Below are 26,848 nucleotides of genomic sequence, written 5' to 3'. Positions count from 1 at the left end.
TCTTCCTGGCGCTGCCCCGCTCTGCGCGGGGCAGCAGGGGCTGCCGGCGTCCGGCGGAGCGGAGACGCCGGGCCAGAGACGCTAGGTCCGCGGCCGCCGCGACTGTCACGCTGGCGAGAGAGCGGCCGGCCATGGTCTTGGGGTGGGAGGCGGGAGCCAGTGACAGCCCGCTCCGGCCCTCCGGGGGTTCGGTCCCCAGGCTCGCCGTTCTCCCGGGCGCCGGAGTCAGGGTCGCGCTCCTTGGAAGGGGCGCGCGGGTGGTCCGGGGATGCCTACTCCTTACCTTTCCCCTCCCAGCCCGGTCTGCGGTGGACTCCGCGGAGGCCGGGCCTGGTGCGCCCCTCGGGGCCATCTCTTCCCTGGGACTCTCATGACCCGCGGGGTGAGGGTGAGGGCTCCTCTCCAGACTACCCCACCGTAGGTAGCCAGCTCCTCTCTCGGGTCCGTCCTTAGCCCCTGTGGCTATCCTTTTGGTTTTTCCGGCGTGGGGCCATTTCTTCCTGCAGTGCCTGTAGCCACGATGCGGTGTAGACAGTGGGTGCTTAATAAATATGAGTTGGATCGGGTCGCGTGGAATGCCAGGCATAGGACGTGGCGGGGGGTGGGAATGTGAAGAAAGGAGCCAGGCAGGCTGGGGCTCCGGGGTCGAGCTTGGGGTTTTCCTCGGGGCTCAGCCAATGAAACCAGCAGGGCTCGATTCGGATGCTTTCCGGGTGAACTCGGAGCCAGTCTCCCCTTGAGCTGCAACCACGCACGTCTGCACGGTCTGGCTTTGGTTGTGGGCGAATGCCAGGGAGCGTTTTTGTGTGGTTCCTCCCTCTGGAGAAGAGAGGGCAAACTTTTTTTTTTTTAGCAGTTGGTAAATTACCCTGCAGGGTGATTTATCAAGCGCTGCTTCGGAAGTGTAGGTTAAAAGTTGCAGTCGGTCCACTCTTACCCTTGTGGAAGTTTTTTGGTAGGCTCGGTTCACCTACGTTCGGACCAAACTTTGCCCTATTTCACCCACTTGAATTTGCAGTATTTTTTATTTTTAATCTCGGGAAACTCAGCGTCACTGTTTCTATGGCAGCGGTTACTAATATTCTAATTTCGAAGTGTCGTGTTTGAAAATTAGTGGCTTTAAATATTAAAGGTCCATTTTTACTTTGTAGCACTCAGTTCTTTATGATCATTAGTCTAGTTCTCCTACCTTGCGGGTCCCCTCCCAACTCCCAGGCTTTGTTTTGGAATGTGTCACACGGTTCGGGTCTTTTAGGCCCTCTTTCTTCCAATTTAAGGTCTTATGAAAAGTTAGCACATAATGTTTACAGCACCCTACGAACTTGGCAATACAATTTAAATCGGAGACTTGTTTCATTTTATTAACAGACTGTAATCTGTTGCTTCTGTAAAGTTAAAAACATATTTTAAACATTGCATGTGCACAAATGCTTAAAAGAAGAATCTGTTAACATTCAGTAAGAATGCAGATTTTAAGAGGCTGAACAGGTACTTAATTTTAAAAGAGCTTCTTAGACTTAAATTTCAATTTAAGGACGAAAATCTGGTATATTGAGTTCTCTTCTAGACATCGTAATCATACAGGGCTAGGTTAGGTGCCGCTGGGGTACAGTCTGAATTCTTTGCTCTTCGCATCGTTTTCTAATTGCCTGTTGATTGCCTTTTCTCCTCTACTAGAATGTTAGAGCTCTGACAGGTTTTGAGTGTGTGTGTGTGTCTTCTTTGTTCTATTTCCAGCAGTTTACCATAGTGCCCCAGTGCTCAAAATACCCTCTTTCTTAATAACAGCTTTATTGAGATATAATTCACATACCATAAAATCCACCTATTTAAAGTGGATTTTTTTCATGGTATTTAGTATATGTATAGAATTGTGCAACCATCAGCACAATCAATTTTAGCACAATTTTATCACCTCAAAAAGAACTACTTTCCCATTAGCAGTTACTGTCCATTTCTTCCAAATCCAGTCTTCACCCCAGCCCCAGGCAAGGACCAATCTTTCTGTCTCAGTAGACTTGCCTGTTCTGGACTTTCCATATAAATGTACTTATATAATACTTGGTCTTTTGTGGCTAGAGTTTTTTCACTTGGCATAATATTTTCAGAGTTCATCCATGTTATATATAGCATATTTCAGTACTTTATTCATTTTTATGGCTGAATAATATTCCACTGTATGGATATATCACATTTTATGTGTTTGTTGATTGATGGGCGTTTGGGTTGTTTGTACATTTTGGCTGTCATGAGTGATGCTGCTATGAACATTCATGAACTAGTTTTTGTATGCATTTTTTTTTTTAACTCTTGGGTATATACCTAGTAGTGGCATTTCTGGATTAAACATTTTCTCTTGAATGAGTGAATGAGCAGGTAGGGATAGTAGTATTGATAGGCCCCTTTGAGGGGCCTATTGACTCTTTCCTGCTTCACTACCAAGACCACTTCTTAGAGGCAGAATTCTCTGTGTGTGGCTTTGTCCTGAGCGTAGTGTTGTGTTTTTCTTGTCTGGATGTCATTAAGATCGTCCCTTTCTGTTAGCCCAGTCTTTTTTCGTACGTAATACTCATAATGATTATTCCCTTGATATTGATTTATTTGCTGTATGTTTATTAGAGATATGATGATAAAACAGGTGCATTCCATGCTGTCATTAAACTCAGTGTCTAATGCAGGTCTTTCAGTCTTTTAAAATTTATATTTTCTTTTTTGTACTATGAATAGTTAATGCTTCTCTCCCTACCTTCATTTCTAATAAGAATTTCTTGGGAGTTGTACCATAGTTAAAGTCACTACATTTTCTTTATCCTTATCAATCTAGAAGGCTTTATGGAGCCTAAAATATAAATTTAAAATATCGGATTTTTATCTTTTTCTCCCTGCAGCTTCACCCCCCCTCTCCCCTCCCCAAAGATTCCCCTGTGCCCCTACTCTTTACACCCTTTGGGAGAAGATGCTGATCATCTAAGTCCACACTTGTAGGGCCTAATCCTTTTCCCACCTAAGCAATTGGGACATTCCCTTTGAGGAGTCTATCTACCTTGTTTCTCTTTCAGTGGCCTCACCTCATTCTTTCCCTGAGTCCTCTCAACAAGGCTTTGCTCAGCCAGTCTCCTCCCTCTCCCCAGTTGCCTGGCTTGGTGGGGTTCGGTACCCAGCACACATTCTTGTTCTCTCTGCCTAGCAGCCTGTGCTTCTTTGTCTGGTTAATTCCATCTCATCCTTCAGATAGCTCAGCTCAGTTGTCACTTTAGGTTAGTCTTTCCTCAGTCCTATATACTTGCTATAGCAGTGTTCTGTAATCTCATTTATAGACTTAAGTCTAGCTGTGTATCACTCTTTACTTTCCATTCCCATGTATGCACAGAAAAAGCTCCACATGAAATACTGAAAGTGGTTACTTCTGAGCAATGGGAGTATGGTTAATTTGTCTCCTTTGTGTTTATGTGCATCTTTGGATTTTTCTCCTATGTATCAGTGTGACCTTAGTGAGCAGGAGAAAAAACCAGTTAAAATCCATGTTTGTTAGAAAATCTGGCAACAGGAGACTTTAGAGGAAAAAATATCATTAGTAATTGCCATTTTTAACCTTTTTTGTTTTGTTTTAATAACCTAGATGAGATTTTACTATAGCTTTTCAACATCAAGCTTTTATTACATTTCTGTTCTTTCTCATATGTAGGGACTTCTAGGGATCAGTGAGGTTGCCTGGGGTGGTCTTCCCTAGAAGCTTGAAATTAAGCCGATTCTTAGGGACCAGAACATAGCATCTATTTGGGTATGAGAAATGAATTTGTGGTAAATAACTCATTTCCCTTTTTTTCTCTGAGAAATGTCCTTATTTATACATTTGTATGTTTCACAGTACAGTTTTTCCTTGCAGAATTGCTTGTTATTTGCGCCATTTGTTTTATTTTTGCTGTGGTTTATTCTGCCTAGTAGTGGGTACTTGTCTTCAATAGATAACACCTCCTATGTGCCATGCGCTGTGTTAGATGTGGAGCATATTGTGAACACAATAGACAAGTGATTCCTTACTGTTTCATAAAAGAGGATTGTTTTGAATGTGACTGTTTAGTTACACCGTTGCTCTTGCTCTGTATTTTCAGATACACAGTGGCTTCAGCTGCTGTGGTATTTATGAATTGCTGCTCCATACAGACTAAAATTTTTTTTAATTTAATTTTTATTTTATATTGGAGTATAGTTGATTTACAATGTTGTATTAGTTTCAGGTGTACAGCAAAGTGACTCAGTTATACATATACCTATTTTTCTTTCAGATTTTTTTCCCCATAGAGTTTATTACAGAGTATTCAGTACAGTTCTCTGCGCTCTACAGGAAGTCCTTGTTGATTATCTATTTGATATATAGTTGTGTGTGCATGTTAATCCCAACCTCTGATTTATCCTAATTTATCCCCCCCCCAACTTTTCCCCTTTGGTAATCATAAGTTTGTTTTTCTAAGGCTGTGAGTCTGTTTCTGTGAGACTTTAAAATTCTAGATTCTTCTGGGTTTGTATTATACATTACTGTGGGTAAATATTTAAGGAGCAGAATAATGTATAATCAAAATCGTTTTGGTGATGACTTCTTTGTTTTATATTTCCATTCAGTTTTAGTTATTAATTTGGCATCTCTACCTGTTAACTATAACAGGCGAAACTGTGATCTTTCCTCTCCGCTCTGCTCCTCTGAGTTTTTCTTGTACCTCGCTCCATTTCTTTGTTAACTTGGGAAACCCTGAGGGTTATCCCAGACACCTCATGGCTCTTCAGCCCTCACATTTGTACCATCACCAAACCTGTCACTTCTGCTTCCTAAATATGAATCAGATCAGTCTTCTAGTCTCCACCTGGTATCACCTCTGTATCCACTCTACCCCCCTTGATATCTCTTCTCTACTCAGTGATCTCTTAAAATGCAAATTGGATCATTCTAATGGCCCTCGGGACATTTAAAAGTCCTGCATTATCTCTTCCTATCCCAAGCTCCCCCACTAAACCTTATTTATCAATAGATGGTTCTACCTTTCTGCCCAGTGGCTTTTCTTTTTTTTTTTAATTAAATAAATTTATTTATTTATTTATGGCTGCGTTGGGTCTTTGTTGCTGCATGGGCTTTCTCTAGTTGCGGCGAGCGGGGGCTGCTCTTTGCTGTGGTGAGCGGGCTTCTCATTAAGGTGGCTTCCCTTGTTGCGGAGCACGGGCACTAGGTGCGCACACAGGCTCAGTAGCTGTGGCGCATGGGCTTAGTTGCTCCGCAGCATGTGGGATCTTCCTGGACCAGGGCTCGAACCCGTGTCCCCTGCATTGACAGGCGGATTCTTAACCACTACGCCACCAGGGAAGCTGCCCAGTGGCTTTTCATTTCCCCAGACCTTACAGACCCTTGCTGAAAGTACCATTTTCTGCCAGGCAGATTTTCCTTCCCACTCTCTTCCTTTCCAAGTACACCTTTCTGGTCTCTGCTTGAATGCAGTTTCTCAGACAATCCTGACCTGTCACCCCTACCTTTTCCCCAATCTAAATCAGCTTCCCTAATGATAACCGATCCTAATTTACTAAACATTTTCTTCCATAACACTTAGCAGTTTATAATCTTATATTTATGTGATTATGTGATAATTCGTTTCTAAACTGAAAGAATTCTACAACGGCAGGGATCAACTATTATTCACTTACATCACAGCAGCACACTGCTGTCTCACCAGCACTATAGTATAGGTGCTCAGTAAACCTTTGTTATACAAATTAATGACATTTACATATATGAAAAAATTAAGGAAATTAAAAAATTAAAATCAGGCACACGGTAGGAAGTACCTTTTACCCATCCGGACCACACACACACACACACACACACACACACACACTATAAAACTGAAACAAAAATTTCACAGAACAATAGTTTGCCACCTGTTCTGTACTCTGATATTGTCTGTACTCTGATACTATATAACATATTATAAAAATATTGATATAACCCACTAAATCAGGTAGGACTGCTGACGGCAGTTTGAATAGCAGAGGTCTAAGGCAATCCATTAGCCCCTTCCCCCCTTTTGAAACACAATTACTATTTTCTTAGTCTTATCTGATGGGAAGTATAAGTATAGCTTTAAATATCACCTTCCAACCCCCCTCACACGTTTAAAGAATTAGCTGTTGCCAAAAGCTTGTTATTCTTAGAAGTTCTGGCCTGATCTCAAAGGAGGGTTGCTTAAGGTCAGGTTGAGAAAAATCTAAACCTGACTCGTTTTAGGTCTTCTCTTCCAGGTTTCTCTGGGGCCACTAATAGCACTCTTCCACCCTGCTTCCTTGAGCTCATTACAGGTGTGTTTTAAGGCTGGCTGCTCATCAATTTTATTTTCTCAATTTATTACAAACCAAACAATTCCAGAAATGAAAACAAGGGGATCAAGGCAAACCAGTAAGTATTTGTGAAGGTATGAATTAAGGAGCCTGCCCGGGCATGAGTGTCACATTCAGCGTATCACTAGAGCTTATCCTTAGGGCTGTGGTTCTCATTTGTTCACTTACCAGAACTCCTGTGAGGAAAAAGCTTGGTGCTGTTTAGCCCCACTGTGAAATATTGATCTCTTATATATTTTGCTAACTAAATTATTAGAAATAACCTAAGTGTCTAGCACAGGGTCTATTTTAAGTGAACTCTATGCTCTGCTATTACTAACTTGGAAGAATATTTAAAAACATTAGGTAATTCCAAACCTTCTTTGTTTAATGAAAAAAAGCAATAAACAAAATTGTATACATTGTATGATCCTAGTTGTGTTTAAACATGTTTATAAATGTGTATATGTCTAGAAAAAATACACCGGAATGTTAACTTGGTGGTGGGATTACTGGTAATTTTGATTTCCCTTCATTAAAAAAATTTTTTTTGAGAATGAACATTATTATATTTATAGTAAGAAAGGCTCAGTTGAAAAAAAATTTCCTATACATTACCACGTATTTGCAAATAGGAAAAATAACACCTTTCTTAAAGTGGTGGTTAGGGACTTCCCTGGTGGTGCAGTGGTTAAGAATCCGCCTGCCAATGCAGGGGACACAGGTTCGAGCCCTGGTCTGGGAGGATCCCACATACCGCGGAGCAGCTAAAACCGTGTGCTACAGCTGCTGAGCCTGCGCTCTAGAACCCGCAAGCCACAACTACTGAGCCCGCGCACCACACCTACTGAAGCCCACATGCCACAGAGCCCGTGCTCCACAACAAGAGAAGCCACTGAAATGAGAAGCCCGCGCAACGCAACGAGGAGTAGCCCTCGCTTGCCACAACTAGAGAAAGCCCGCGTGCAGCAACGAAGACCCAATGGAGCCAAATAAATAAATAAAATTTTAAAAAATATACACTTTAAAATGGTGGTTAGAGGCCAGGTTTCTAGTGACTGTGTTTTGGGAACCTCTGTCCTAGCAGGACTTACATTCTACCTTCATGATATGTAATCTTGCACTGCACAGTGTTCTATGTATCTGCTCCTAGCCTGCATATTTTTCCTTTTCTAAGTTATCAAAGTTTACTAAGCCTTGTTTTTTATCTTTTATTTTGCTGAAATCTCTCCCTGGCATGCTCAAGCATGTTGATAATGAATATTCACTTATGGTTGATAATTGAGAAAGTCCTAATAGCCCTTATTAAACCCTGCAGTCTGGCATGAGTTGAAGGGATGGAGAGGGTTTGGGATGAACTAGGGTGTATACAGGTGATACCTTTCTGTTAAATTTGGAAAATGTCTAGTTATAGTGGGACTTAGAAACCTAATTGAAGGACACGTATAGCAACAGTTTGTAATGCGTAATCATCAGTAAAGTTTCCCAAAGCTGTATTTAAAATTATTTAGGCTTTGAACACTCAGGCCTTAGTAGATTAAATTAAATATTTGAAAATATATTTGATAACTGTACAGAATACATATTCTAAGCATTGATTTACTATTTACTAGAGAAGGAATGGGAAAAGTTTGAAATTAGAGAGAAATGTCAAAATAAGGACAGTTGGCCAGATAGGACCTTTTGGAGTGTGTGTGTGACAGTGACAGCACTTTTGGGGGATTACGTATTCTCGTTCTCATTTTCAGCATTGCAGGTTCAGAAATCTGAACTTTTCCCAGTGATCCAGAGTATGTCAGGCATTGGAGGACTAAGGTCCTCAGTGTCACTCCCTAATCAAACTCACAGGAAGAACCAGAACTCAGACCCAAGGCATACATGTTTGTTCCTCAGGGCTCTTTCTAGAAAGTCTGGTCCCTGGGAAAGTACACATTATTTGGTGACAGGCAGGTCCCACAGATGGAGATGGTAGCATTGAGGAGTAATCTAAACTGGGGTATTTTTCACCTGCTGGGCTTCTCTTGACTCTTAGAAGTACTCACTTCTGTTCATTAGGATATTCTTCCTGCAGGTGCGTTTTTTCTGTTGAAGGAGGTTAAAGAAGACACATTTCTTCACTTTGGCTCTTTCTTTATCTCCACCTTTTAACTCTTTTTTTGCGCTAGACATTTGTTTAAATTCTAGTCCTGAGGACATCACTTTGTTTCTCTGATTGAAAATCAGTCTTGTTGCTTTGGTTCTGTTTTGGGAGTCCATCAAATACTCAGCAAGGTCACGGGCATCCCTCTGAGTGGGAGACTGATGGTACTGATGAGGCTTATTTATTTATTTATTTTTGCTGGTAGCTTATCTCATCCATTTTGTTTTTATTTAATTTTCAAAAGGAACCCTCGCCTAAAATTTGGACACTTTACTGAGAACTCTCAGTCTACAACATTCAGGCAGCTTTCATTAGCAGGAAGAATCTAGCCCTGAGATAGGGAAATTCATTTTTCATTCCTTTTTGATAATTTTATTTATTTTAAAAATTTTATTATTTATGTACATATATGTTAAAGAAGTATTATTTTAAGTAGGCAGTGCAAGGTATACAACAAGGTATAAAACTGAGAAGGTGTAAATGGGTAAAAAGTACATATTCTTACCTTTGGCCATCAGATAGGCATTTCCTCTTATTAGTTAACCATTGTTAAAACTGTTTCTTTTGGGGCTTTCCAGACATAGTCTATATATTCTTTATAAGATATTTTGTACAAGCATATGTGTGTATATGCATATGTATGCATTTTTTACACAAATGGTAGTACCTATACTTACTGCTTTGAGTATTTTTTTTTCATTTAACTGTAACTTGCATGTGACCTTCCCCTCCTCCCCTCAGTTTTATTGAGGTATAAATGACATACAGCATTGTATAAGTTTAAGGTGTACAACATAATGATTTGGCTTACATACATCATGAAATGATTACTACAGTAGGTTTAGTGAGCATCCATCATCTCATATAGATACAACATTAAAGAAATAGAAAAAAAATTTTCCCTGTGATGAGACTCTTAGGGTTTACTCCCTTATCAACTTTCATATATAACGTACAGCAGTGTTAATTATGTTTATCATGTTGTATGTTATATCCCTAGTATTATAAATGAAAACTTGTACCTTTTGACTGCTTTCATCTAATTTCCCCTTTTCCCACCCCCTTGGATGAGATTTTTAAAATATAAATATAGAGCCTTTTTTTTTTTTTTTTTGGGCTGTACCACATGGCATGTGGGATCTTAGTTCCCTGACCAGGGATCGAACCCATGCCCCCTGCAGTGGAAGCACAGGTTCTTAACCGCTGGGCCACCAGGGAAGTCCCTAGAGCTTCTTTTTTTAAAATGATTACACAGTATTGCATTGTATGTGTATGATAATTTATTTAACCAGTGCAGTATTGAAAGTTATTTTTTTTATTTTTATTTTTTTTGCGGTACACGGGCCTCTCACCGCTGCAGCCTCTCCCGTTGCGGAGCACAGGCCCCGGACGCGCAGGCCCAGCGGCCCAGCCGCTCCATGGCACGTGGGATCCTCCTGGACCGGGGCACGAACCCGTGTCCCCCGCATCAGCAGGCGGACTCTCAACCACTGCGCCACCAGGGAAGCCCCCTGAAAGTTATTTTGATTCCTATTACAGCAATCTATATATGTACCATTACCTCAACATTTTAATTGTTGTAGCTTTATAATATATTTTTAGAGCTTTCCAGGTTATTCTTGTTTATTTTTCCTCATTATATCTAAATATGTCAAGGTATAAAAAACCTATTTATAGTTTTGGAAATAAACTTAATAGAGAAATGTAGAGAAATATCTTTAGAATATTGAGTTTTCCTGCCCCCAAATGTGGTATGCCTTTCCATTTAAGTCTTCTTTTAAGTCCTTATAAAGGATATTTTAAAGATATCTTTACACAGATCTTGTACATTTCTTAAATTTATTCCTTTGTATTTTAAAAATAATTTTCTTTTTTAACTTTGGGACAATCTCAGACTTTTAGAAAAGTTGCATTAATAGTACAAAGAACTTTTATTTCCTTGAAAAATTTGCCTTTATACCCCTATCACTGGTCAATACTTGGGTGTGTGTTTCCTATAAAGACAGTTTCCTGCATAACCACAGGATATACATTAAAATCAAGAAGTTAAATAACATTGATACATTACTGTCATCTAATCTTTAGACCTTTTACGTTTCACCATTTGTTATAGCAATCTTTGTAGCAAAAGTGTCCAGTCCAAATGATGCATTGCATTTTCTTGTTTTCAAGTTTCTTAAGTTAGCATCATTGTCTCAAATCGTCCTCAGTCTTTCTTTGATTTTCATTATATTGACACCTTTGAAGATTACAAGCCAGTTATTTTAGAGAATCCCTTACTTTTTGTTTGATGTTTCCTCATGATTATATTCTTGAGGCATCTTTGGCAGGAATATCACAGAGGTGATGCTGTATTTTAATTATATCTTATCAGGTGGCACACAACTTCATTTTGTTCTGTTACTAGTAATGTTTGATTTGATTGCTTGATTAAGACAGAATCTTCTATACTTCTCTGCTCCAAAGTTATTCTTTTGTTTCAAAAAACTATGTACATATCTTGTTCCTTATCAGGCTTTCAATGTATTCATTTATTTTTGTCAATTTGGATTTATGGTTTCCTATTTTATTCAGGGAGTTATAATTTGTTAATATTATTTATACTGATGCTTAAATTGTCATAGGTTTGGCCCCTGGGAACCCTTCAGGGTAAATTCTCTGTCCTTTTGACATGTCCCATCATTCTCTGAGCACTCCCTTCCTTTCAGGCACAGTGAGAGATTGAGGCTCATCTTGAACGTTCCCTACCTCAAATATTTAGAAGCCAAGATCTAGGTGCTTATTGATATTGGGGTGTTGCTCCCATGCCCTCTCAGTGAACAGAGCTAGGGAATATGCATATGTTCAGATATACTTATCCATATACACACACACACTCAATACACATACACAAAGAATTGTATAACACATGTACTACTACTGGACAATTCTTGTATTCCTGGAATAACATTTTGGTCATGGTTTATTATTTCAATGTGCTTTCGGATTTTGCTTGCTCATTTTTTTTAATAAGTTTATTTATTTTTATTTTTGGCTGTGTTGGGTCTTCGTTGCTGTGTGCGGGCTTTCTCTAGTTGCAGCGAGCGGGGGCTGCTCTTTGTTGTGGTGCACGGGCTTCTCATTGCGGTGGCTTCTCGTTGCAGAGCACAGGGTCTAGGCGCATGGGCTTCAGTAGTTGTGGCACGCGGGCTCAGTAGTTGTGGCTCACAGGCTCTAGAGTGCAGGCTCGGTAGTTGTGGTGCACGGGCTTAATTGCTCCGTGGCATGTGGGATCTTCCTGGACCAGGGCTTGAACTCCTGTCCCCTGCATTGGCAGGCAGATTCTTAACTACTTTGCCACCAGGGAAGTCCCACTTGCTCATTTTTAAAAGCATTGTCATCAGTACTCTTAAAATTGTTTTGCAGTTTTCTTGGGCCAATTGTCAAGTTTTGTTACCCATTTTAGCCTTGCTTCTTAAGGATTTTAAAGCTTATTATTCTTTTTTCTTGTGCTCAGGAGCAGCTTAAGTAACATTGGGTTATGTTTCTTAATTGAGCATAATTCTGTGCAACCATCTGGGCTTGGTGCTGTAGATTTATTCTTAATTTAGTGGGCTTTGGTTTGTTTGTTTTTGTGGTAGCAGGAGAGTTGAGCAAAGAGGTCAGTTATATTTAGGGTTTAGGTCTGAACCAAACAAATGCAAGTCTTTTTTTTTTTCCTCTTTTCTTTAAAAGGTTCATTTTAATAAGATAGTGGTATTTAAAGAGTTGTCAGTCAGCATAGTTCTCAGTATCACACTGTTGAGGGAGTTTTTGCAGAGGGACTGGGCCTCCCTCCATAAGACCAGGAAAATGGAGACATTTGTTTTGCTATTAACAACAAAGAAAAATTATGAGTCAAACAAACCAAATGCAGCCCAGGTAGAGTTCATTTCTGTGAACACTAATGAAGGTTTGGCCTTATATTTTAGTATATTAAACCATATTTTATAATCAGTAAGAAGCATTGGGTAACAGATTATGATTTTTCCTTTGTATCATGATTGTATTTGTGTTTATTATAATTTAGTTTAATATTTGTGAACCTGAGGAAAATTAAACTCATCTAGTAGACATTGAAAATATTTTTAGATGCGTTCGCATGTCAAGTATAGCGGACACTGCATATGGCTTATGCGATTGTGGATGGTTAGGAATATAATTTCCAAGTTTGCATATGAAATTGCACTTAAATATGTTCTCAAAGTGGTTCAAAATTTGGCTGTCGTTTTAATATTTTAAACTAAGAACCTAAGAGTAACTTACACGGCCTCCAGTGAGTTTTCTCATGGGTCTAAATGGTTTCGGTAATCTCAGATGTAAAAGTTACGCGGACTTCACTGTAGGGTTGGCGGCAACGCGTGTTTCACCCTGGGTGTCTACGCGGCTCCGGGATCCAGCTGCTGTGTGGGCGGCGCAGTGCTGGTTGACCAGCCCGCCTGCAGAGGGCGCCGCGGGCCGGTGGTAGCCAAGAAGCCGCAGCAGGTGCTGTGGGTCCACGGCAGCTCTCGCACTTCCGCTGAAGTGGCTCCTCCTCCCAAAGCACTCCGAGCGATACAGTCCAAGCCCAGCAATCTTTTAGTCAGAGCTCACAATCATGTGAAATACAAGTTTTGGAAACTGTTGAAATCGCCTTCTTTGTTGTGTGTGTCCTTGTCACACTGCTGCATAATAATAGAAAGTGCATCAAGTTTCTAAATTCTTCTTGGTCATAGGAGAACAATCCTTTTTTTCTATTCAAGCAGAAATATTAGTTGGCATTCATTGCATAATTTTCGGGGTCTGTCCGGACCCAAATTTTAATGTAATTTTCCCCAAAATTGGAATTAACAGAGAGTTAAGGTTTTTTTCCTTAATTCACGTTTATTGAAAATTGATCAGAATTTCCCTTTTTAGCCCTTTTCATGACAGACACAAATCTCTCATAATCAGAAGGTTAAGTTTCCATGTTTTAAAAATGATTTTTATTCTTATAACTTTTAAAACATTTTTTTCCAAGTTTAAATGTTTTATTGATATGCAGATTAGAGATTACTTTTGGCGTCAAGTTAAAAATAGTAGGTTTGAAAGTAGAGTCCAACAGTAAAGAAAACATTGGTCATTTTAAATTAGTATTTTCTAAATTCTTAAAAAGAAGATTTAATGACACAGTGATGCTTTCTCTGTCTTGTGATCACTGTTTATCAGGTACCTTTCCACTGAAAATTTAATTTTTTACTTTCTTCCAAAAGAGAATTTAGCAGTATGTCTACATTTATACTTACTGATATTTTTTCTTTTCTTTGTCTTCTCTGTACCTTTGACAAATTGAATCATAAGGTCTGTCATGACACTTTCCTGCATTGCAATGTAAGAAATCACTTGCTTTTATGAAACACTGCAAACTATTTCCTAGATAAAGAGGTTTCTTATTTTGAATTACTGCTGTTTGTAAACTTTCTTTCCCGTTGCCATTATGATACATTTATGTGACAAGATTTCTTACCAGATTAGAGGGTATTAGTAGGATGCATAGTTCTCATAGCTAGAAAAGAATTTTATTCTAGTGTGCAAATGATTTTTTTTTTTAAATATTTCTCTAGGCTGGGCTGTGCCTTAGTTGCGGCACACAGAGTCTTTAGTTGCAGCATGCGGACTCTTAGTTGTGGCATGCGTGCGGGATCTAGTTCCCTGACCAGGGGTCGAACCCGGGTCCCCTGCATTGCCCACTGGACCACCAGGGAAGTCTCTCTAGTGTGCAAATGAATTTCTACACAGATTACCTTTTTTTTTTTTTTTTTTTTTTTTTTTTCTGTATGCGGGCCTCTCACTGTTGTGGCCTCTCCCGTTGCAGAGCACAGGCTCCAGACGTGCAGGCTCAGCGGCCATGGCTCACGGGCCCAGCCGCTCCGCGGCATGTGGGATCTTCCCGGACCAGGGCACGAACCCATGTCCCCTAGCATCGACAGGCGAACTCTCAACCACTGTGTCACCAGGGAAGCCCCAGATTACCTTTTGATGCTAAAATTATTGTTGATGTTATAGTTGATGATTTTAAGTTCTTCCACCAAAGGAGCCACACTTGATTGTTCATTTAATCTATACATTTATAGGTATTTATAGTTGTGTTATTGTTTGTGTAACAGAGTAAGCTAAGGGAAGGAGAACTAAGCAAATTAATTCCTTTTTAAGGGCTTGAATACAAATACATAACCCAGCCCTAGGCTTTTTCAATTAAAATAATGCCACAGTATATAATTAAAAAAACAGTTTCAAGCCCTATGTTGGGGTGTTCATTGGGCTTGCAGGTCTGTCTTGCTTTGGTACCTTTAATATAAAAAAATATGGTGTCACCAAAAATAAAAACTAGGAGTGATTATTTGCTTATTACTGGTAGATTTTTTATATTAAAGAATAGTTTCAGCAAAGAAGGAAAAAAAATTCTTGGTATTAATTTAAAGTATATTTAAAATTTCCAGGTATTTTCAGGAATTCATTACTTATATTGACTCATCGTTTAAAAAAGATTTTATGTAATACTTGAGGCATGTGAAAGACGTGGTGTACAGTACTATGAATTCATCCAGATATAAAACTTTGTTAGAGACTGTCATACAGAGTGAAGTAAGTCAGAAAGAGAAAAACAAATACCGTATGCTAACACATATACATGGAATCTAAAAAAGAAAAAAGATCATGAAGAAACCTAGGGGCAAGATGGGAATAAAGATGCAGACCTACTAGAGAATGGACTTGAGGATACGTGGAGGGGGAAGGGTAAGCTGGGACAAAGTGAGAGAGTGGCATGGGCATATATACACTACCAAACGTAAAATAGATAGCTAGTGGGAAGCAGCCACATAGCACAGGGAGATCAGCTCGGTGCTTTGTGACCACCTAGAGGGGTGGGATAGGGAGGGTGGGAGGGAGGGAGATGCAAGAGGGAAGAGATATGGGGACATATGTATATGTATAACTGATTCACTTTGTTATAAAGCAGAAACTAACACACCATTGTAAAGCAATTATACTCCAATGAAGATGTTAAAAAAAAAAAACTTTGTGATTCTCTTCTATCCCTACCTTTGCTTAGCAGCCTTGTCCTGATTTTCTTTTATTGCTTTTTTTTTTTTTTTTTTCTGAGCCATGTGGCTTATGGGATTTTAGTTCCCTGGCCAGGGATCGAACCCAGGCCCTTGACAGTGAGAACGCAGAGTCCTAACCACTGGACGGCCAGAGAATTCCCAACCTTGTCCTTATTTTTATGTTCAGTATTCCTTCACTTAAAAAAAAAAAAGATGTATCTTGTATGCATTTATCCTTAAAAAACAAATTAAACTTTATCTTCTAGGTTTGTAAATGGACACGTACTTTGACTAGTCCAAGACTTAACTTTCTGAGGTTCATCGTATTTTTGGGAGTAGCTTTGGTTTGTTAACTTTCACTGCTGTATAATATTCCATTGGGTGAATATACTCTGATTTATTTATTGATTCTTCTGTAGATGGACATTGGAGTTGCTTTCTGAATGTCAGTAGAGCAGGGTTGTATGTATGTATGTATGTATGTATTTACCTGGCTGGCTGGCTGGCTGTGCTGAGTTTTCACTGCGGCACGTGAGATCTTCGTTTTGGCATGCGGGATCTTTTAGTTGTGGCATGCAACTCTTAGTTGTGGCATGTGGGATCTAGTTCCCTGACCAGGGGTCAGACCTGGGCCCCCTGAATTGGGAGTGTGGAGTCTTAGCCACTGGGCCACCAGGGAAGTCCCTAGAGCAAGGTTTTTAACTTCCGCACTATTGACATTTAGGGCTGGATAATTATTTTGTTGTAGGTGCTTTTCCTATGCATTGTAGGGCTGTTAAGCAGCATCCCTGGCCTCTCCCTCGCTAGGTGTCACTAGCATTCCTCCAGTTGTGACAAACAAAGAGGACTGCAGTGGTTCCACACAATGCCAGTTTTCCAAACAGGATAAAAATCTCTCCCCCCCCCCTTCTGGTAGAACCATTGTTGCCTTTGACCCATGTACAGTTTTAAATTATCTTAAAAGTTTCATACATATGGGGATTTAACATTTATCTTTTAACTTATAATTTTACAATTCCTCTGTTTTAGTAAATATATATCCCACATAAATACAAGCTCTTATTATTGGGTTCCTCAATAATTTTTAAAAGTATAAAGGAGACCTGAGATCAAAAAGTTTGAGAACATCGCTCTGCGCTTCCAATTCCCCACTTACAGAATAAGGTTAATAATACTACTTACCTCGTAGGGCTGGGCTCTTGGGAGGATTAAATGAGTTAATTTTCCTATATTAGCACTGTTATTATGTGCTCCCTATCCCCCATAGAAGGATAGCTCACCCTTTTTTGATCCCATTTACTTAAGACCCACTTCAAACTCACCTCTTCTTTATGCCTTCCCCCACAGTGGCCATCTGTGGTCTTGCCTTTTCCCCAGGAACTCCTGTAGCATTTATGTTTGTACCTTGAGTTTGACTCTGAAGTACATACTGCATGTATTTGTCAATTTTGCTAGGATTCCTCATTCTTCTGGATTTTTGCTATCTGACAAAGGGGAAGGAATTTCTGGTCAGTTGGCCAATCTTTTTTTTTTTTTTTTTTTGGCGGTACGCGGGCCTCTCACTGTGTGGCCTCTCCCGTTGCGGAGCACAGGCTCCAGACGCGCAGGCTCAGTGGCCATGGCTCATGGGCCCAGCCGCTCCGCGGCATGTGGGATCTTCCCGGACCGGGGCACGAACCCGTGCCCCCTGCATCGGCAGGCGGACTCTCAACCATTGTGCCACCAGGGAAGCCCAGTTGGCCAATCTTTATTACTGTTGTTTTCCATGTGATTTTGGTTGAGTTAGGCAGTTATCCTGGGAGGAATTCTTTTTACTTTTGGCTTCTGCATCTAGAGCCAGATGGAAGCACATTTCAAGCACCTGAGCCTCCCTTTCCACCTACTTGCCCATTTAGTTATCCACGACAAAATTTGAAAATACCTTTTCAAAGCTGTGTGACCTTGAATGAGTTTGTTAACCTCTTGATGTTAAGTTCTTGAATGTTAGCTGCCTCTGCTGTTAGTAATGCAGAGTCTTCTGCTTCTGCTTGGTCACACATTTGGGGATTGATGGGAGGAATCTTAGGATGACTTTGTGGTCTGCCTCCATTAACTTTTCTATAGTGGGCATGCCTCTTTCAATAGTCAGTGCTTGTGTTCAGCATTTTTGAGATTGCTCTCATATCTTTACCTATCTAAGATAAAGTTTTTTCTTTCCACCTTATTGCCTCCAGGTCCTTGAAGTTAAATAATTTTAGCAGGCAAATTCTTTGATTAATCTTATTTAGCTATAGAAAGAGAGGGTTGTCATTTGAATGAATGAATGATTTAGGAGGGATAGTTAGAAAGGTCTGAAAATCTGTGTGCTTTAGAGGAAAATAATGGGATTACTTATCTTAAATGTCAAGCTGAAGAATTGGAAATTAAAGTGGTTTGCCAATGTCATTTCAGATTCCACTTGAATGGCTTCCATTTGGAAGCCATTTTTACTAAGAGAATGGTTTGTTGAGAATGTTACCTTTGGAAGTTTCATCTATCTAGGTAGAGGTTGGGGGTCTGTAAAGTTAAAAACTCGGAAACTAGGAAGGTAAATAAGAACTTCAACTTGAGTAAGTTACTCCATTTTTATTAATGTAAATAAGCAATTCCTTTCATCCCTCCACCCTCTCTTCTTTTCCCTCTCTCACATGTAATGCTGGGCTCATGAAGGATCTTAGAGATCATTTAGTTTATTGGTTCCCAGATTTGAAAAAATAAGCTGGACTTAGGCTTGTCAACTTTTAATTTTCTAAAGTAAAAATTATAAAAGAAAACTTACTATAACTTACTGTTCAAAAAAGCACCAACAAAGCAGAAAGAGCATTCTTCAAGAAGAAGAAGTGTAACTTTATGAAAAATCAGAACACTTCCATTCCTGTGTTTTAGTGAACTGACGGAACCACTGCCCACTAGTGTTTAGGAACACTGAGCTTGTTTAATTTCCTAAGTTTAAAGGTTACCAAGACTAAACATTAACAAAGATGAAGTGCTTATACCTCTGGGTATAGATGGAACCACAGCTCAGACCACTTCTGTGGCCATGATCTAGTCCAGTGGTTCTTAACTATTTTTGGGGTCATATGTGATACATTTTTGAGAGTGATGGGAGCTATAGATCCTCATCTTGGAAAAAAAAATTGGACAAGAACAGTGTTAGGACTGAAAAGAATACCAAACTATAGGTGAGACCATGAAAAACTTATGCTAATACATTCGAATGGACAGTTTTCCAGAAAAATATAAATGCTGAAATGTATTCAAGTTGTAGAAATATACCATCTGAGAGTTTTTATTCTGTAGTTATATGTCTTACCACAAAGAATACCAGGTTCAGATGGTTTTGCAAGCTAGTTCTACAAAGTATTCAAATTATACCTAATTTCAACCCTCACAAACTCAAAATTTCCCTCTTTTTGGGAACACCCCCCAACTCATTTTTTCAGGCTAGCAAGTGTTTTTTTTTTTTTTTTTGGCTGCGTTGGGTCTTGCTTGCTGCACGCAGGCTTTCTCTAGTTGCGGTGAGCGGGGGCTGCTCTTCATTGCGGTGCGCAGGCTTCTCATTGTGGTGGCTTCCAGGCACGGAGCACAGGCTCTAGGTGCGCGGGCTTCAGTAGTTGCAGCATGTGGGCTCAGTAGTTGTGGCGCACGGACTTAGTAGCTCCAAGGCCTGTGGGATCTTCCCGGACCAGGGATCGAACCCCTGCATTGGCAGGCAGATTCTTAACCACTGTGCCACCAGGGAAGTCCCAGGTTAGCAAGTCTTAATACCAGCACCAGATGAGGACAATATGAATAAGGAAAATTACTAGCCTCATGAAGATAGGATAGGAAAACTTAAATGAAATATTAACACAAATAATTCCACAGTGTGCAACTCTGACAATACATTATCATCAGATTGGGTGCATTCCAGAAATATAGGTTGGTTCAACATTTAAATTATATTTAATCTCAATAGTAAAGGAGAAAACCCATCCTAATAGATATAGAAAAAGCATTTGATAAAATTCTTTTAAAAGCAAACCAACCTCGCCCCCTCCCAATAAAACAAAAAACCTAGAGAAAGGGATAGAACAGAACTTTTCTAACCTTTTAAAGGGAACCTATACATAGTAAACATTATTCTGAAGAGTAAAGATTAAAAGCATTCCCTTTATAATAAGACATTCTACTGTCACTCCTCTTTAGCACTAGGATGCCCTAGCCAGGTCAGTAAGATTAGAAAGAGAAATAAAATGAATGAGTATTGTCAAGGAAACAACAAAACAATTACTATTCTCAGATGATTTTCACATGATCAATATAGAATCATTAAATAATCTACAGACAAATTTTTGGAAACGAGATTATTAGCAAGGTAGCTGGATATGAGATCATTTAAAAGTTAATGACATTTTTATGGGGCTTCCCTCGTGGCGCAGTGGTTAAGAATCCGCCTGCCAATGCAGGGGACATGGGTTCGATCGCTGGTCCGGGAAGATCCCACATGCCGTGGAGCAGCTAAGCCCGAGCGACAACTACTGAGCCTGCGCTCTTGAGCCCAGGAGCCACAACTACTGAAGCCCGCGTGCCTAGAGCCCATGCTCCACAACAAGAGAAGCCACCACAATGAGAAGCCCGCACGCAGCAACGAAGACCCAACGCAGACAAAAAAAAAAAAAAGTTAATGACATTTTAATATACCAGCAACAAAAGAAAAAAATACACTGAAATAAGAAATGTTGTATTTAAAACAATTAAATATTCTGTTTAAATGTTTGTGTTTAAATGTAAAAGTGACTGTATTCTTCAAAAATGACAATGTCATTGAAGACAAAAATAGATTCTGGAAATATACCAGTTTTAAGAATACTAAAGAGAAATGACAGCTACATGCAATATCTAATCCTAGACTGAATTCCCTACTGGAGCGAAAAAAAAATGCTATAAGGGATATTATTGGGTCACTTGACAAAATTGGAACACAGAAATTAGATATCAGTTATTGTCTCTATGTTAAACTTATTGGAGTTGAAAACTCTTGTGTCTGTGAGTAAGAGAAGACCTCTATTCTTAGGAAACACACACTAAAGTTTTTAGGGTTAAGGGCCACGATATATGCAACTTACTCAAATGGCTCAGAAAAATTACATGTATGTGTCAGTATGTGGAGAGAAAGAGAACACAAATTGATAAATAAATAGGGTAAAATACTAATTTGATGAATCTGGGTTAAGTGTAAGAGGGCTTTTTTTGTTTTTTATTTTTCTATTCCTGAAGTTTTTCTGTAAATTTCAAATTATTTCTAAAGCAAAAGTTAAAGAAATACTATTTACAATAGCATAAGTATAAGAGTAAACCCACAGAGCTTTGTGTTTTTCTTTAACTCAAGATAAGTTCCCTTATTGATTTGATTTTCCCCTAAATCAGGGATGGAGGGCTTGGCACTATGGAACAGACAAGGGAAATAGCTCTGTTTAGCCATAAGGAGATATTTTGACAAATGTTGACATTGCATTATTTTTATGTCTGTATTATAAAGGCATAGAGTAGTTTTTCCAAAAGTTCTTGAGTAGTTTTTATTTTAAAGATGTAAATCAGAAAGATACATCTATTATTTTATTTCTACTTAAAACATAAATATACATTCATTTGCTTACGTTTTGTTGTAGGATAAAGCCTTTTCTTTGAGTAAAGGTTAGAGTCTTGCATTTCCTCTTTTGCATAAGCAATACGCTCCCAATATAGCATGTACCACTCAGTTTCTGTTTTTTTAAAGTGAGAGTTTAGACACTTGAAATAATATGAGCCAGAATCCTTCTAGATTTTACAAATCCCTTTACCCCCTAACCTTTTACTACTGCAGCTCCTACACTTCATTTGGCATCCCCCCCCTCCTTTTTTTTAAGTCATCTTATCTATACTGGATTTTTCCAAAATATTTAACTTAAATTTTGTAGAAACAATAACATTTTTGTATTCACACTTCACCTACTTAAATAATATTTAGTCACATCACATAATGGCACAGTTTGCATAAACTGGATTGGAAATAAGCACTGTTGATTGCTAAGCATGCATTTCAGCTGATACTTAGACACAATAGGTATAGCCTGCTAGCCTCGCCTATGTTGTGGGCAGCAGTGAGGTTTTTCACAGACATTGCATTAGCATTTGGTGAATTGATTAAGCAAAAGGCTCTTGATAGCTTCTACTATGCTAGACCAGTAAGAGAAAGTAGCTGTAGTGGCTGGCTAGTTTGTTAAATGGCTCAGTTAATAATTTTGCTCAATTACTACAAAATGAATTTTGAGTAATTTGGCTTAATTTCATTAAGATACACAAGGAACTGATCATTTGTATACCAGGTTTCTTTTCTACTCACCGCTATTAGTTTATATTTGATAATTCTATCAGTCATGATTCGATTACAGACAGTGGACACGTCCCTGGTTAACTTAACCAGAAAGAGATTTGTTATTGGAGTTGTTGAAGGCTGTAGAAAAGGTTCTTGGCTGGGACCCCAGGGACCTATCTCCTGGGATATCTCCCAAAACACCATTGCTGGTGGGCCTGCCTTGGGAACTACCATTTCTGCCACAAATAGAAAACTGAAGAATCAGGGTATGGGATCATAGCACCTTGGCTGAGATCTGGGGAGCAAGAAGTTGCTGCTGCATTTGTTTGTTCCATGGACTAACTATCTAAGTTGTGATCCAGGGGTCAGGAATCACGCCAGGACTGTTAAAGATCCAGACTACCTATGCTAGATCTGTTCCAACAAAAAGGATGCCTTGTGGGTTTCCACCTCTCTCCCCACTCTGCCCAGTTCTGAATTCAACTGTCTTCCTATTGGAAGAATTTAAATCATATCTGGAGTGCCTTTTGCAATGTAGATTTCAAGTCTCCAGACCCTGCAGTCTCTCTTTTTTTTAAAATAAATTTATTAATTTAATTTATTTATCGTTGGCTGTGTTGGGGCTTTGCTGCTGCTCACGGGCTTTCTCTAATTGCAGCAAGCAGGGGCTACTCTTTGTTGTGGTGCGCGGGCTTCTCATTGTGGTGGCTTCTCTTGTTGCGGAGCACAGGCTCTAGGCATGCGGGCTTCAGTAGTTGCAGCACACAGGCTCAGTAGTTGTGGCGCATGGGCTTAGTTGCTCCACGACATGTAGGATCTTCCCAGACCAGGGCTCGAACCCATGTCCCCTGCATTGGCAGGCGGATTCTCAACCACTGCGCCACCAGGGAAGACCCAGACCCTGCAGTCTCTTGAAGATGCAGACTCTTCAGGCATTTACCTTATGACTTACATTATGCCTGGGTGACTCAGGCTCGGTTTCTTCCCTTTCTTTTTTCCTCTCTCAAATCAATCTCTTTCTCTCTTTCTCTCCACCCACCTCCCCTTCTCTCTGCTCATCTCCTTTCTGTTAATGCCCAAGGAAGCCAGTGGCTGCCACAGCCCCTCATGGCTTCCTCTCTTCCCCACTTGTGAGTTCCTGGGGGAGTGATTGAGCTAGCTCAGGTCAATTGTAGTGTGCAGGATTGGCTGCCTGGCTCACTGCTGTAGGTGGGAGAAATTCTTGAGGGGAAGGGAGGAGAATGGCTTCCATGGGCTGGGGTGGGGTAGGTAGGGGCTTTTTCTGAATGATCTAATTAAAAGGGCTTAGGTGCAGTCAGTTCTCATTATTTGTGGTAGTTATGTTCTATAAAGTCACTGTGAATACTGAATTAGTGAATTCTGAACCATTGCTCCTAGGGGAAATATAGGTTAGATTCCTATGTGTCTTTGATCACAATGCTTGTCAGCGCTTGTCAAGGTGATATATTGATCTTGTGTTATGTGTGCTTCTGTTTAAAGACACCTTATTTAATATGTAATTATTCATTCATTAACAGTGAACTAGGGCTTCCCTGGTGGCACAGTGGTTAAGAATCCACCTGCCAATATACGGGACATGGGTTCGAGCCCTGGTCCAGGAAGATCCCACATGCAACTAAGCAACTAAGCCCGTGTGTCACAACTACTGAACCTGCACTCTAGAGCCCGGGAGCCACAACTACTGAGCCCACGTGCCACAATTACTGAAGCCCACATGCCTAGAGCCTGTGCTCCGCAACAAGAGAAGCCACCGCAATGAGAAACTGTGCACCAAAATGAAGACCTGACACAGCCAAAAATAAATAAATTTATAAAAAAACAAAAAAAGAAACAGTGAACTCATGCCAACAATGTAACTGATAACTGAATGAAGCTATGTAACATGTATTTTCATCAGAAAGCACATCATAGCTTTCTTGCATTTAGGAACTTGTGCTTGGGGGCTCATTTGAGCAGCTAAATCACCAAAAAGAAGCACAAAAAATGTAAAAAACACTGACAGTAAATAGACTGCAAAAAGGATACTTGTTTACAGTATGAGGGCTGAAACAAGAAGGCAAATCATTGCCTTGTTTGACCTCAGCTGGATGAACACGCATGTAGGGTGATTCACATATTTCACCACTCCATGCGTGTTTGTGAATAACCTTACAAGTGCCGCAATCATTGATTTTGGGGTTATAAATTTTAGCGAATAGGTGAATTTGCAAATGCAGAATCCAGGAAGAATGACGATTGACTGCGGATATGGAGTGAGAGTGAGGAGAGCATTAAAAAAGTGACATTGGTAGTTGGTGAGGAGTGTTGTCGGGAAAGGCTTCATAAAGCAGTTTATACTTGAGATAAACTTTGAAAGATAGCTTTTTGCCAGATTGCCAACTGAGAAAAGGCCAAGGAAATAGCATCGTAGTTATAAATATGGTAATAGAATTTTAGGTAAGGCTTAGGTCACATCCTCAGCTCTTACTATGGGGTCTTGGGTAAGCATTTTAATTTCCATCATTGGTGAATGAGAGATATTCAGTGGAGTTACTTTAGGGTTTAAATAGGAAAGTGCACAGTAATGCACTTTGTAGATATCTAGCTCACAGGAAGTACTCATTAATGTCATACACATGATGCATGTCTGTATATAGTACAGCAAAGGCGGGAAATAGCCTGGCATCCATGGGAACTTTGGTTAGAATGAAGCAAAGGTTTCAAGTAGGCTAAAGGGCTTTTTGAGGCTGGGGGAGAAGGCAAGAGCTGGATCATGGTTTTCATGCTGAAATGGTTCTGAGCTATTAAAGGATTTAAAATAGGGATGGCATGATCAATTTTGTGCTTTGAAAGTTTGTTCTGTATTTTTTTATAATGTATAGAAGAGGATTGAGGGGAAAATCAAAAGATATGTAAATCAGCAAAGACTCTTGGAGTAGTTTAGGAAAGAAAGGACTAAAGCTTGACTTAGGATAATAACATTGGGAATGGAGATTAGAGAATGGATATGAAAGATGTTCAGGAAGTCGAATAGACAACAGTTGGCATCCACACAGAAGTGGAGAGTGAGGGAGGTCTCAGGATGGCTCCTTGGATTCTGATGTGGTCCTTGCAGTGGAGGGCAGGGCTTGTGTAGGAGATGTTCTTCCTTCTCCCTTCCCTTTACATTCTTTAAGGTTGGATCCCACTGTTCTTGTACTACTAAAGGCTCTCATGGTGCTCTGTGCTTCCCTTTATTGCAGCACCTGGCCTGTGGCATCATAACCACCTGTGTACTCCCTCTTACACATAAGCTCTTTGAGAATTAGTGCCGGACAGTGTTGGTCACAAAAAGACAAGCAAGACTATGGATGGATTGAATGAACCAGGATGGAGACTCTGGGATAGAGAAGTAGATTTTGGAGGAAAGATTCCTTTTTATCCCTGTTAAGTTTTAGATTCAGCTTTGTCTCTGTTGAGTGTGAGAATCATGTCTGAATGGCTGTGCCCAGTAGGCACTTAGATTTACTGGACTTGGATTCAGGGGAGAGAGGTTCTTGCTGTGTATTTCTTTTTTTTTTTTTTAAATCTCATTAATAGCTTTTTAATATGATTTTTAAAAATTTATTTATTTTATTTATTTATTTTTGGCTGCGTTGGGGCTTCGTTGCTGTGCGCGGGCTTTCTCTAGTTGTGGCGAGCGGGGGCTACTCTTTGTTGCGGTGCGCAGGGCAGTGACTTCTCTTGTTGCAGAGCACGGGCTCTAGGCACGCAGGCTTCAGTAGTTGTGGCTTGAGGGCTGTAGAGTGCAGTCTCAGTAGTTGTGGTGCACGGGTTTAGTTGCTCTGCGGCATGTGGGATCTTCCTGGACCGGGGCTTGAACCCATGTCCCCTGCATTGGCAGGCGGATTCTTAACCACTGCGCTACCAGGGAAGCCCTGCTGTGTATTTCTGAGGCATTGGTAAGGACAGTTGAGGCCAATGTGGATGAACCCTGCCATAATGTCTGTGTCTGGTGTAGAGGGAAGACAACCACAGAAAGAACCTTGCAGGTGAGGGGTTTGGCTGAAGAGGAGCATGGAAAGGAGTTCCAGAAAGTGCAGTGACGATAAGAGAGTGAGAAGGGGATGGTGTATGTCCCACCATCCCCAGAAGCTATGGCAGGAGAGGACTTGTCCAGTTATGAAGACTGCAGAGAGGTTGGTAAGAGGATTAAGAACAACATATTGGATATAGCAATTGGAAAGTCACTGGCAACCCTTGCCAGAATGATTTCAATGCACTGGTTTATGGAGATGTCAGATCGCAGTGGGATTGAAGATTGCATAGATGAAGCAGATAAAATGAGTGTAGGCTATTATCTGTTGGGTTTTTTTTTATATGGTTGCATTTATATGAAATGTCCAGCTTCGCAAATCTATAAATACAGAAAGTGTGTTAGTGGTTGACGAGGGCAGGAGGGGTAAGGGGAAAGATGAAGACTGACTGTTATCTCTGTTGGGTTTTGTCTATGAGGGTTGGGTAAAGAAGGCTGAAGGCTGTAGCTGAGGTCTATGTAGGAGGGGCCATGGTGTACAGGGAGCCTTTAAAAATTATATGGGAGAGATTTGAGCATGTCTGTAGGCAGTGGGGAAGAAGCTAATAGAAGAGATTTAATTTGAATAGGTTTTTTTGGTTGTTGTTTGTTTTTTAAAAGCCAACATCTGTGCCTACTATAGCCTGGCAGTGTACTAGAGTGTTATATTTAGCAACTTACTGAGTCCCCATCACAGTGCTATAGAGGAGGTAGTGTTATCTCATTTGACTGATGGGGAATCAGGTGTAGTTTAAGTAATTTTCTTGATGCCCTGCAGCTATTAAGTGTAGGAGGCATGTGGGAGGGATTAGAATCTGACTGGTTTGACTTTAAGGTCTGGTCTTGCCTCTTTACTTGGT

At 40.1% G+C, this 26,848-nt stretch overlaps 1 protein-coding gene across 4 annotated transcripts in view; it reads left to right on the top strand.

Moving 5' to 3' along the window:
- KDM4C (lysine demethylase 4C) overlaps positions 1-26,848 on the top strand; it is a 403,798-nt gene that overhangs the window by 390 nt on the left and 376,560 nt on the right. The window lies entirely within an intron of this gene.

The sequence above is a fragment of the Delphinapterus leucas genome, chromosome 6 (genome assembly GCF_059928025.1).
Source record: "Delphinapterus leucas isolate spDelLeu-1000000601 "Yukka" chromosome 6, BTC_Dleu_Yukka2, whole genome shotgun sequence".
NCBI classification, from domain to species: Eukaryota; Metazoa; Chordata; class Mammalia; order Artiodactyla; family Monodontidae; genus Delphinapterus; species Delphinapterus leucas.
The sequence above is the reverse complement of the archived record's forward strand: the minus strand, read 5'-3'. Positions and strand labels throughout refer to the sequence as shown.